The sequence below is a fragment of the Nothoprocta perdicaria genome, unplaced genomic scaffold, assembly GCF_003342845.1.
Source record: "Nothoprocta perdicaria isolate Ctin4 unplaced genomic scaffold, notPer1 scaffold_253, whole genome shotgun sequence".
NCBI classification, from domain to species: domain Eukaryota; kingdom Metazoa; phylum Chordata; class Aves; order Tinamiformes; family Tinamidae; genus Nothoprocta; species Nothoprocta perdicaria.
The window spans coordinates 320,017-332,518 of record NW_020455481.1 but is presented as its reverse complement, the minus strand read 5'-3'; the positions used below and the strand labels follow the sequence as shown (position 1 = coordinate 332,518).

At 51.4% G+C, this 12,502-nt stretch overlaps 1 long non-coding RNA gene across 1 annotated transcript; it reads left to right on the top strand.

The window, feature by feature from the left end:
* The first annotated feature begins 8,794 nt into the window (after positions 1 to 8,794).
* Positions 8,795 to 9,295, top strand: LOC112948147. The gene is made up of 2 exons (XR_003249551.1): positions 8,795 to 9,012; positions 9,246 to 9,295. It is a non-coding gene; the product is annotated as an uncharacterized LOC112948147 (long non-coding RNA).
* The last annotated feature ends 3,207 nt before the right edge of the window (positions 9,296 to 12,502 follow it).

Here is a 12,502-nt window from a genome sequence, read left to right as displayed (position 1 = left end):
ACCAGTGCCTTCAGCGCCGCACACGGAGCAGCAGTTTAAGAAAACATGCACAGGGAAGGGGCGCAAGGGCTGGCTGTGGGGCTGGCTGCTTGCCACGCTTCAGGTGAACTTGCTGGAATAAACTGTGCGCTGGTGAGCCCCTCTTTCACCCTCTGTCACCCCAGCAGCTCCARCAGCGCGGCTCCTGTCGTGCAGCCGGGGAGCTTCCCTGCAGCTTCTAGTTCTGTCTCTGTGTAGAAGTAATTGCCCTCTCCTTCACACAGACCCCTTAGTCCTACATGAGTCCCTGTGTGATCCATTACTCTTAGATCTGACAAGAACAGTGAGTTAAAATGAGTGAATCATGGCCCATACCCCACGCCTCAAGGGTTCAAGTCCAGCTCGAGGGGAAATAGTAAACAACCAAACAAGGTGAGTGAACAGCGAAGCTCCATTGCCAAGCGCATTGGGCAGGCCCGTGCAGCAGACTTGSTTTGCAGGGAGCTGGAGGGCCGAGGCTGATCGCAGAGCACCAGTTGTCCCCCGTGCTGAAGGGCAGGCATGGCCAATGCCAGAGACAACCCAACGYTGGCGCCGCATCCAGCGCCAGCCTCCCGCCCGCTCCCACGGCCCCGTGACACCGGCCTAGGCAAAAATAACCCCAACTTCTCCTTCAGCAGCAGCCAGATGTGGGGGCTGGTGCCCTGCAGGCCTCCCCTTCTCCTGCTCCCAAAGAGAGGTCACCTTAAAGGCTGGTGTCGGCCTAGGAAAGTCATCTTTCCTACGTGGCCGCKGCAGTGCAGAGGGAGAAGATGGGCTGCCTCAGCAGCTCTTGAGAAGAGAAACCCAACTTGGCTGCTTTTAATTATGGTGGGGACGTCCAGCAGAGGCAGCTCGAGGAGGCGAAGCCGCATTCGTCTTTATGAACGCCCCCCTCAGCATCCTGCGCCCGTACCAGATAGATTTCTTCAAAGCCACGGAGCTGAGCGATGCATCAGCCTCCTCTTTGCACATCAGAAAAATAAAGAGCTTACAGGCAGTGAAATGTAAGGCTGASTTAGTGGTATTTTTTTCTGCAATATATTAACAATTTAAATATGAAGATAAGTGCTCTACTCCTCTTACAGAGGCACCAGATAGAAAACGTGGATTCAGTTCCTAGGTCTCTCTGACTTCTGTGGGGCCTTTTAAGCAACTTGCTCACACGATGCCCCCTTTTGCAGCTGGACAGGCCGAGCTAGAGCGTGRGTGTCGGCGGGAGAGCGCTTCATTTTGGCTGCTGTGTGCTCACCACTCTAGGCAGCTCAGCTCTCAGATCAGCAAGGGCTCATCCAGGGCTCATCCASCGATGTGTGGCCGAGAGCAGCTTCCAGTGCTGCCGTGACGTAAGTACCCTGAGGTCTCGCCTGTGGCTASTGCCAGCTGGAAGGCGCCTCCCAGACCTGTTGATTTGTGGTGTGTGGGCATGTGCAAGTGGGCCTAGCTGTACGTGGTTGGAGAGCTTTCCGATTGCTCGCGCAGGAGAACAGGCTTCACCCAAGGCTACAACACGGTGATCACGGTTCCTATCTGCAGTGAGATTAAGCTTTACAAAAATGCATAGAAACCCATGCTTGGCCACTGCAGACGCAAGCTGCAACTTCATACATGAMACAAGCACAGGCTGTGCTTGAGATGCCTGTGAACTCCCACAGTGATGCAGCTATTTCATCTGCTCACCCGAATTAACCTYACCTGCTCTGCATGTGTGTGGCTTTTGAGCTGTCATTCCCTGATGAGATGCAGGTGATGTTCTCTGTGTCTCCCTGTGTAACAGGAGCAGCTGGGAATCAGCCTTGCCTTGCCCGAGGTTTAACCCTCTTGCAGACGGTTTGTGGCTCCTGACTGTATAAATAGTCGATGATGGCAGAGAGTGGGTGTGGTGCACAGGACATTTTTTCCTCCCTATATAAGAACAACTTTTAGAAAAGCTGCTGTCAGGGAGCTTGTGGAAACACCACCCTGTGGCTCTACGCAGCTTTCATGTTCTGAAAGCTGTGGAAAAGGTTTCCATTCGTGGTAATGGGAACACAGAAGAACTGAGGAAAAACTTTCAGACCAGAGGCGCTATTTAATTCATCCTCTGAATGGACTTTATTACGGCAGAATTCAGATGTCAGCATGAATTTTGTGCTAGACATGAGTCGTGTGGGTAGCTCTGATGAATAAGAAAGAGGATATCTGTTCCAGGCTTAGTCATGTCTATTTAACTGGCATAATGTGGAGAAGCGAGGAATAAGCAAGGTTAGCAGAGCCACGAACTGTCCTACCTTCATTTCACGTGTCCAAGGAGGTGCAAATGCAGCTTGGTCTACCATGGTGCTCATATCCTGGCTGAGGTCAGTGGAATCTCCTAAAATTGGAGAGTTTAGAAAGACATTCGTAAGCCCTGTAGTCTACTAATCCATTAGTCTGTGCACTGAAAAGGAGCAGCTCAGGAGTGGGAAAATAGCGCAGTGATTCCTGCTGCTTGCAGCTCCCGGGGTTTTTCAAGCCAGCCCTACCCTTATGCACAGGAGTTTGCTTCTGGGTGACTTCAGCATCTCTAGCACGGTTTGTCATCTCTCCCTCTTATGTGCTGTGCTTATCTCCGTGAAGGGCTTGTCCCAACGGAGATAGCGGAGAGCGCTCGGTTCATCTCTTCAGCTGCAGACTGGCRGCCTCTAAGAGCGGTGGCAAGATGCAACGTCTGGCGAGGGGCACGTGGAGGGTAGGGGCTGCTGGAGTAGGGGCTCCGGGTAGGGGGGTGAACGTGTTCTGCTTTATCGCTCGCTGCAGGAGGAAGGCGATGAATCCCGCCGGGCCCGCACCCCCTTCCTSGGCCGGAGGGGGCTGAGCGACTCTGTGGTGAGATTAGGGGTTAGGAAGGGAAGGAGAAGGAAGCTGCAGTGCTGAGAGGGGAAGGACGGAGGCTGCAGCTCTTGGAAGCCGTTCTGGGCAGGGCCGTTTCCATCCGAGGAGCGACGCTGACCTTCCCGGATGCTGCTCGAGGGCCATGGCAGGAGAGCTCCTGCTCCCCTCCCGCCTCCCAGGCCTGAGGAGACTTCCCGCCRCTGGCGTAAGCAAGGGAAGGGAAAGGCAGAAAACGCCGAGGGCTCCGTGCAGCACACAGGCTGTAGCGTCTTCAGCTATTCTCCCTCCTTTCAAAAATATTTGCCTTCAAGGGCTTGTCCTGTTTTTCTCCTTGTTTTAGCTCTGCTGGCACAGGAGCCAYGGGTAAGGAGCTGGGAGATGGTGGTGGCAGTTCTGTTTGTGTCTCTATAACCACTCATGGCTCTCTTACTCAGCTAATTAAAACCAAAACGCCTCTGGCTACCCCGAAAAATGTAAATAGCGCTTATTAAAACATTATTTAGTGGAATAACCAGTCCCCGAGTTACAGAAAGACTGTTATGAAACAGTGTTTGGCTTGTGCAGAAGCAGATGGCTGCAAACCAAGCGAATGCCAYGCTTTCCTTACGAAAGCACTGAACTGGGGACTAACAGAAGTGTGTCCCAACCAAAGTGCATGAAGTGCACAAGGACGACCAGCTGGCAGGGACCGGCGCTGTGTGAGCACCTTCCTCGTGTGCTCTGCTTACCTCTGCGCTGAGCGCCAATCTCAGGGGGCTTTCCAAGACCATCCTGTTCTTAGCACAAACAGCAAGGAAATAGAAAGGCAAAACACACGAAAGCAAGAGATTAAAGTTGTGATGAGACAGAGGCGGTRTTTGTTCTCAAACCTCTGGCTAAACACGCCATGTGTGTCTGAGAGGAGACTGGCCGTAACGTAAAACGAAGGGACAAAATGTGAAGCTGATAGCAAGGCTGAGCCCAAAATAAGGACACGCAGCTTCTGTGTCTTCACTTTTATATCAGAAACCAAGCACGGTTTGTATAAGCACAAAATGAACCCTTGGGGCAAAACAAGCAAGTGAGGCTTCTCGGTTGCTCCATACACCTGATAAGGAGGTTACASAATAGGCCTGATTTAATTCTTCTCAAGTTGTGGCAATGTAAGTCTGGCATGAAAGGACTCACTCCAGCTTCCGAGTACCCTAACTGGAGTCAGGAAARCCTTTAAAAGTGAGCCTAAGATAACTAAATGAAGATTTCTGTGGAATTACATGACTATTTAAAGCCAAATGTATACTTTAGCCTTGCTGAATTGAACAGTCCCCCATTCCTGAAGTGGAAATCATGGGGAAATGGATAGAGGTTGTTTTGCTCTTATGTAAATCTGTGCAGGTAAGCATGGCTCACGAAAACAAAGCTGCACATTAACTATGTTGCCTTACTCTTCTTGGGTTCTTACATTTGCAGTTTTCAGCATCTGCTCAGCATGAATAGCGCCAAACTCAGATCTGACTTATGCTCAAAGTTATCTTTAAATATCTRTAACTAACCTAAATAAATCAACCTTTCTGCTCTTTACCAGAACTCAACTCTGAGCAGAAATAAGTGCTGGCCCTTGCACACCTCCCAAAGAGCCTGCTTGCGTTAAACTATCTTGCTTTTGCGCATGGTGCCACCTTGCCTGATCCCCACAGCTATCCCTCAGGACGAAGGGATCCAAGCAGAGCTGCTGCACCAAGGAAGGGCAGTGAAAGAAGYGGGGTGACCAAATAATCCTTGAGGATGCAAAATGAAACCCATAGAAAGATAGTGCAGGGTCAAAATGGAAAGTAAGAGATGGGAGCAGAAAGGCTCCTCTGGTCTGCAAAGAAGCAGCAGGTGAAGGAGTCTGTTAAAACGGAAGGAATCACCAAAGCACAAGGAATTCACGTCCTCCTGCTGCTCCTGTTGCTCCTCCAGCGCTGCCTGACGCAGTGCGGCCCGTTTCAGCTCCCGTCAGCAGGAGCTGGCRCGTGTCTCCGGCGAGGGGCAGCGGGTGAGGGCTGTGGGAGAGAGAGCAGAGTCCGGTCAAGGCAGCCACCGAGCGCGGGCCCCACCTGCCCCATGGCCGTGGGGCTGGGGCCTCCAGGCTGCCCCAGCACGCGGCTCTGCGGAGGAGCTGCCGGCTAGCGCTGCCGCTGAGCTGTTCCGTCCAGCTGAAACAAAACCGTTCCCACCCAGTAAATGGCCCTGCCACCTCGTATTCGGGTGGGGGGGGTTGTCTTCAGCACCCCCAGAAGGGAACACCGGAGATGTGGGAGCCTTGAGGGACAACCCAGTGTTGCCAATGGGTGTAGGAGATCCAGTGGTACTGGAAGGCCCCAGCTTTTCTTCACGAGTATCATGGCAGCTGCCCGGCACCAGGTCCTGGAGAAACAGGTCCCCACCCGGTGGCTACAGTAGAACATCTTCCCAGCTCTGATAGAATGCCAGATGCTCAATAAATCCCGGAGAGATCCCTCCAGACCAGAGGCTCAGAAGCAAAATGCTGGGCTTGTGGGTTTAAAGCCRTGCAGAGGCAGCACAAGAGCTGTAGGAAATCTAGGGAGAGGACTCCTGCCCGCTCTGGGCTCCGGAAAGGAAGGTCAGAAGATGGTGACAGCAGCAGYGCACCGCTGACAGGAGAGCATGCCAGCTGCAGCTTCCCAACAGGGAATCCTCCCCCGCGGGATCAGTTTCAGTACCAGAGACAAGATGACTTGATCCGGCAGGTTCCCGGAGGCCCGGCAGCTCAGAAGAGCCGGGGAAGGAGCTCTTGGACCAGGCGCGTYGCTGGCCATGGCACAGGGAACCAGCAAGCGCTGGAGCTGCCGAAGGCCCCGCCGGCAAAGGCCTCAAGGAGCGAGGGAGGCCCGCGGGCGGGAGAGGCGCCGGAGCCCAGACCTCAGCGGGGCCAGGGAGGAAGCCGAAGGCGGAGAAGGAGTTTGTGGGAATCTGGGGGTGCCACTGCAGCCGAGAAAGCAACCAGCTCAGCCCCCAGTGAGCAGATGTGAGGTCTTGGCTCTGAAGATTAGTCTGCCCCCAAAGTCAGAGCGCTCCACACCCCTCTCTTGACATCAGAGCCTGCAGCAGAGCTGGCATCGTTTCACAACGGAGCYGACTGCCTTGGGGGCGTAGGAAGAAGGGGTTCTCGAGCCAGGAACTCCCGTTTTCCTCTTATCCTGTTGTTTTCCTCCTGCTCTCCACAGCATGACGCTATCTGTCACAAGGACAATCAGTAGCACAGTCCAGAATTGTTCTTAGCCGAAAGGCCCGTGCCCAAATACTTAGTATTAAAAGTACAGTTTCTTTCCTTTAAATGGTGGTCACGTACATTGCTGGGGAGGAAGGTGCTGCTTTGAGGTACCAGCTACCACGTGGGAGATGAGAGAATGGCAGCTCCTAAGTTGCGAGCTCTTTGTTTTGGGCTTCTGCTATGGGCCTCCCAGCTTGATTCAGCTTCATGTCATTGACTTCGAACATTTACCCACGCACAGCACTGGAGTCTCCAGCCCAGCAGCATCAGCCTCTGCAGTACTGATAAAATACTTATTTAAGAGGCCATTTCTGCTCTTTTGGATGGTCTGCAGGATTTGTGCAGTAGGTAAATATGAACCTATATACTCCGTATAGTTGCATACAGATCACTCATAAGGAGTTTGGAAAAGTTAAAGGTGAGAATAGGTATGTTTAGGATGATCTGCTCTGAACGGTCTAAGAATTCATCACATTGCATGACCTCAGGTTAAGTTACTTGCCCTAAAGTAATCCACAGCCACAAACATCCTACTGAGTAAAATGGTTTACCATCTTACAAGCAGACCAGAGCCAAAAATATTATCAAACCCCATAGCAAAACAAAGAATTTCACTTTCTGTCTTGTTTTACTGTTGGAAGCTGATCCAAACGCTGCTTTTTGGCCTGAGTCCTGCCCTGTCCAGCACTGGGCCCTGGCACTACAGCCAGCTACAGGAGTCTGTGCTGAGCAGGCCACTCGCAGGGACGTTATGCAACCCAGAAGCAATGCCAGGTAATAGTTATCAGTTAGTTTTGCTCTATCACATTCACCTTCCGTCACATCCTAAGCATTCTGCCCCAGTAAATTATGTGGGATGTAAGAGCTGGCGAGCTTTACGCTGTTCTTACTAAGCTATAGTTGAATATCTGATACAATCTAGATCAGGTGTTTTTCAGCAAGTCAAAGCAGTCTCCAGGTCCCGAGCGGAGAATAGCTGGAATGTGCTTAGCTTGCTGTGCAGCAGAGCTCTGCACCAGGGTGCACGAGTACTGCTCTATTCCTTCTTCCAAGGCTAGTCCCTACCGGCTTTGGCCATGTGGCAACGCTGGTTGGAGACACCTCCCAACCTTAAAGCAAGGGGAAGCCTCTGCACCAGGGGCGGCTTCCTGATAAGGGATCAGGTTTTCTTGCTGGATGYGGAGCAGAGGTTTTTGCTTTAGAAGCTGTGCACATTTCTGTAGCCCTCCTGACAGTTACATGGATGAGATGTGTAATTCACTTGAGGAATGCTTCGTAAGGTATTTTGTTGTAAGATCATTTTGTGGAATACATACTATGTTCTTGGCTAGATTCCTGATTTTTTTCTGATTATCCAGCAGCAATGTTACTGTGGGGTGGGTTCACTCCTCTCCTGCAGAGGAACAGTTTTCCTGCAGTAGGTTAATGACTGACCCCGGAATACAGGTAACAGAGGTGTCCAGCACCAACACAGAGAACCAGGAGGAAAGGGAACGTCCATGCTCCTCGAGATRGATGGATGGTTTTGAGCTCTAAAGGAACTGTCATCCTGCCCCATCCACSTGAGCTGAGCTTCAACACTGCTAATAGCACTTCAGTGCCTTGGCCTAATTTCCTCTGAGGAGCGTAACTAAGATGCCGAGGCCGGCTGCAGTCAATGTTATGGCAAGGAAGAAGATTGTATGTATTCAAGGAAGAAGAGCTTGTACGTATTTCACACAGACAGGTGACAGTCTTTGCTCCAATCTKCTTATCAAGGAAAGTGAACTATGTCAGGGAACCGCTTTGGAGCCAGTCCCTGTGAAGTTGTCCCTCTGGCCTTTGCAGCGCGCAGGCTCTCTGCTAGCTGGACACCAAAGCATCCATGTGTGTAAGGGTTGGGATCGAGTCTCTGTTCCCACCTGTTTTGTGTGTCCCAATGGAAGCGTTGGACCTCTGTTTTGGAGCAATTCAGATCTTCATGTACAWACTCAATTGTGGCTTCCAGGGCAAAGAGGGACCAACTCAAGAGGTCACTTCTGTAGGTACCCAGTAGTGCAACCTCCGTGGCTATCCCACAGTCCAACCTCCATCCTTCATATAATGAAAACCACCCAGTAAATATGGCTTTGGCTTTTGAAGCCTKAAGTTAGAACTAGTTTAGCCACTACTAGGAGTAGCTGTCCTGACAAGAACAGTCAGTCAGTTCAGCTCAGCTATGGATAGAGATTTGTTTTGGCAGCGTGTCCAGAATAGCATCTCGGAAACCACACCGCTAGCTGSTTTTAGAAAGGGCAGGTTTTGAAGTGCTCCTGAGCAGCCAGCTCACYCCTCTGTAAATAGCAACGATTTTGTTTAGCGCCATGACCGAAGGGCAATGCCTGCCCAGGGCCCTGCAGAGGCCCTGCTCTCGTTCCGTTCTCCCTGGAGCCCCTGGAAAGGGGTARGAGCTCCCTTGGGGAGCCCCGCTGTGCAAGGGAAAACCCTACACAGTCAGCGGCCTTCTACATTTCCCAATCAYCCCCCACAAGTCTAGGCCAGGCATGCCCCAAACCCTACAAATTCTGGGGTCCTCCTGCTAAGCTGGCTCTACACGTTTGGGCTGGCTTACTCCCAGCTGGAGTATATTTAGTACCACATCAGCGTTAACACCTCCCAGGTGAGCCAATCACTCCAATCCAGGCCAGTGGTGGAAGAGAGAGGCCCCATCCACTCTCTAAAGACATTTATTCGGGTCTGGATGTTCTACACGCTCCTACTTCATGAACTATAAGCCTTCTTCCTTTTGGGAGCCTTTGTGCATCTTCATGAAGTTACAGACTATGCCCTCCGGCTTTGCAGGACCTTATTCTGTTGCATCACTCCTGTGCTGGTGGTAGCTTCCCAGGTCATCCCTACGCTGTGAGGTCGGTAAAGGCAGAGGAACTTGCCTGCGGAGCCCGGCAGCTCTCAGACCAGCCTGTGGCTGGAGGTTGCAGGCCTCGTGCTGCCCACCGGCCCTGCCTGGGCGCTGGAGGCACCGCTGGCCTCCCTTGGCTCCTTGGTGTGCCACAACCTGCAATAGGAGCAGGCAGGGAGTCACTAAGGTCGGATGTGTGCCCGTTGGGTSTGTACAAGGCTCTGTCGTTCCCTCCTGCAGAGCTCATTCCTGACTATGAACATCCTCCACGGCACCCAGGTCGCCTTCGGCGTTCTCTGTGATCAGCATCTGCTCTAAATCGACCCGAGGCTCCCCTGGCTGCTTCTCTTTGCTCTCTGCGTGGTTTTGTGAGCRATTCTCCTCCAGAAAATCTTTCACCTTTCCTTACCCTCATTTAGCTCTCACAACAGGGAAGATGGATCCCACAACCTCCTCAGTAACTGCTCCTCAGGTGCTGATTTTTCCCTATGTGCCCTTTTCCTTTGTCTGCCCCCAATTTGCTGCTGCTTTTTTTTTTTTCTTTTTTTTTTTTTGAGGAAGCTGAATGTCAAATTTGCCTGATTTATTGCAAATCAGGCAAATTAGGCAAAGCCCAATTAGCAGACTCAATCCAATTAAGCTACCCCAAGTTATCTATGTAATGTGGTGGCTTTGTTAGCCAACTCCATTCCCTCTTGCCCTGTGAGGATTACTGTCTCCAGCTCCTCCCTCCAGATCTCAGTGGCAGATTCCCACTTTTCTTTCCCTTGGCTGCCTGATCAAAGCTGGAGATGTGGAGATTCCTGGTACTGCCAATTTCCTCCAGAGTCCATCTGCTCCCACCTGCCTCCATCCCCGCTCAGCTAAGGCTGCGTGCAGCTCCTCTTCCACACCAGCTGACTTGTMAGTACCACATGCATCATTGGCAGCTTACCACTGAGATTTGAGCCTTCAGCCTTTCCTAGGGCCATCGCTGTGTTAGGATCATCTTATTCTGCAGCTCGTGCCCCACTTAAATTGGGCCTTATTGACCTTTGTCCCGTCTCCCAGTCCTGAAGTTGGAAAGAGGTGACGCTGACGTCCAGGATCCCCAGCGAGGGGCCTCTGGTGGGTGACAACTTCAGCCTGGACACGCAGTGCGGCAGGTTGCCCGTGCCTGGCGCGTGGAGCTGCTTCTGGTGCAGGTGTGGGGCATTTAGCCCTGCAGGAAGGCCCTCCTGCCAGGTGTCCCAAGGGATGGGGTCCTGCTGCCTCCCACGTGAGCCATTCCTGAGCCGAGGTCTACCCAACACCATCCAAAGCTGATCACGACTTCCTCTTACCCAGAGCTTACTCTGAAACTGCCACTGGAAAATCTCAGATTTATTCCTGTGTGGCTGGGAAAGACTGGGCACCCGGTCCAGGAGGGCTGTATCCTTTAGGTTTGCGATTATTTGGTCTCTGTTTTCAGAATTTCCTCAAATTACAGGATAAGAGGGGATAACTCCCTTGACAGGAAAGAGCCTGGCAGGCAGAGAGGCTGATCTTCTTAATGGCATCTTCAAATCGCCTTAATATAAATCCTCATAGAAGAGCCTTATTGGCTTTAATAGGCATGAAAGTTATAGAGTTGTGAAGAAATGAGGRGCACTTGTGGGAAGCTGCACTAAAGATTTTTGAACAATAATAGAAATTAATCTGTTTCACTAAAGAATTTGAGCAGCCCTTAAGAATTTAAGGGAATTATGTTTGCATTAAAGAATTCTAAATATTGATTAAGAAATATTCAAGGTTACCAGTGTCTATTAAACCATCAGGGCTTTCTAATTTACAACGAATGATAAATGGGCTGCCTTGTTCATAGGAGTGAATGAGTTCAGGGAACCTGCCTTGCTGATCCACAGAACCTGGATGCTCCACTGAGTACTTTTCTCTGGCAGCAGCATGAGGACCTGTTTTTGTTATCTTCAGGCTTTGCTGTTGCTGTATATTTGCAGCCACCTGACGTTTGGCCCAAAACATAAGGTCGAGAAAGATCACATTTCTTTATTGTGCTGTTTGCTCTAAACAATCCAACCCCGCGAGCTTTTGTACCTTTGAAAAACTAACCTGCTGTTGTGCATACAGACAACTGCTGCAGGTGAGCACTGCAAAACTGATCCATTGATATCTTGCCCCTGAATTTTAGTCCCTGGCAAATCTTACTTAGAATTGAAAGTTAATCAACACTTTTTTTTTTTTTTTTYCCCCTGAACAAACTCCTAGTAAATTTTCAAAATCCTTTAAATATGTGTTTAGCCAATAAAGCCAATTTTGAAATGACTGGAGCTGAGAGAAGCAATTTGCAGTGAAATCCTGAGGCAGCAACAGCTGCCCCGGCTTGCTTCTGACAGCTGCTTTGCACCTAACAACATGCAGCCTATTTGTGTTTGTTTATTCATTAATACTGAAAAATAGCACAACAGCATCCGAGGTCTCTGCTAACAAATGTCCTTTTGTCTGTTATCTCCTTTCTCCCAGTACTCATGACGTATGTATTTTTTATTAAAAAAAAAAATCTATGGTTAGCTTTATTATTATAACATGGTTATATGGAATTGCTTTCCAACTAAAGCAATTAAGACCCCATCCAGAAAAGGCACGAGTTTAACTGGAAAAGAGCATCAGACCGTCGGCTTTCGGGGACCATAGGCGTCCCTAAAGGTACGTGTTTTTAAGCGGTGCTGTGGATGAGAGCAAATCCTTCTTGTTCAGCAGCGAGCACCTTTGCACCTCGGTGCTGCCAGGGATCGCAGGAGCTGCTGGCAGAGTTCCCCAGGTTGGGGAAAAACGCTGAATTAAAATTAAATGCAGCGGGGGGAATCACGCAGCTTCCCGTGCGGCCGCGCAAACAACGGGTCACTTTGGGCAAGGACCCTGGAGATTCCCTCAGTCTCCATCTCAATCAGATCCGAGCGGTCACCGCCAGGCCGGAATCTGGATTTTGTTTTTTGGAATTACTCATCCCCACTATTTTGTCCTTTAGCGCACGGGACGGTGACYGGCGCCGCAGGTCCCGGGCGCCGCCCGTTCCTCCCGTCCCTGCCCCGCAGCGCTTCCCGTCGGGAAAACGGCTGCGACGATGGGAACGGCGAAGCCGACACGCGGCCCTGGGAAGCAGCGGCAGCCACGCGGGGCGTTTGCGCAGCGCGCTAAAACTGCGCTGCGTGGGGAAAAGAGGGAGAAAAGGAAAATTTAAAAAAAAAAAAAAAAAAAAAAAAAAAGGAAAACGCTCCCTGCTCGTGCGCGCAGAGGAGGCGATCGCGGAACGCGCCGCGTTTCCCCCTCCGCGGTGCCGGGGAGGGCGGAACGCAGGCGTGTTTTGCAGAACGTCACGCTCGGAGGGACGGCTCCGGGTTTCGTGTCGCTGCCCGGCGGCGCCGGCGCGTTCAGGAAGCGGGGAAGGAGGGAAACGGCGCAACGCGGAGCGGCCCCGAGCCGTTTCCCGCGCGCGCTGTGCCGTGTGCACGGTGGAAGGC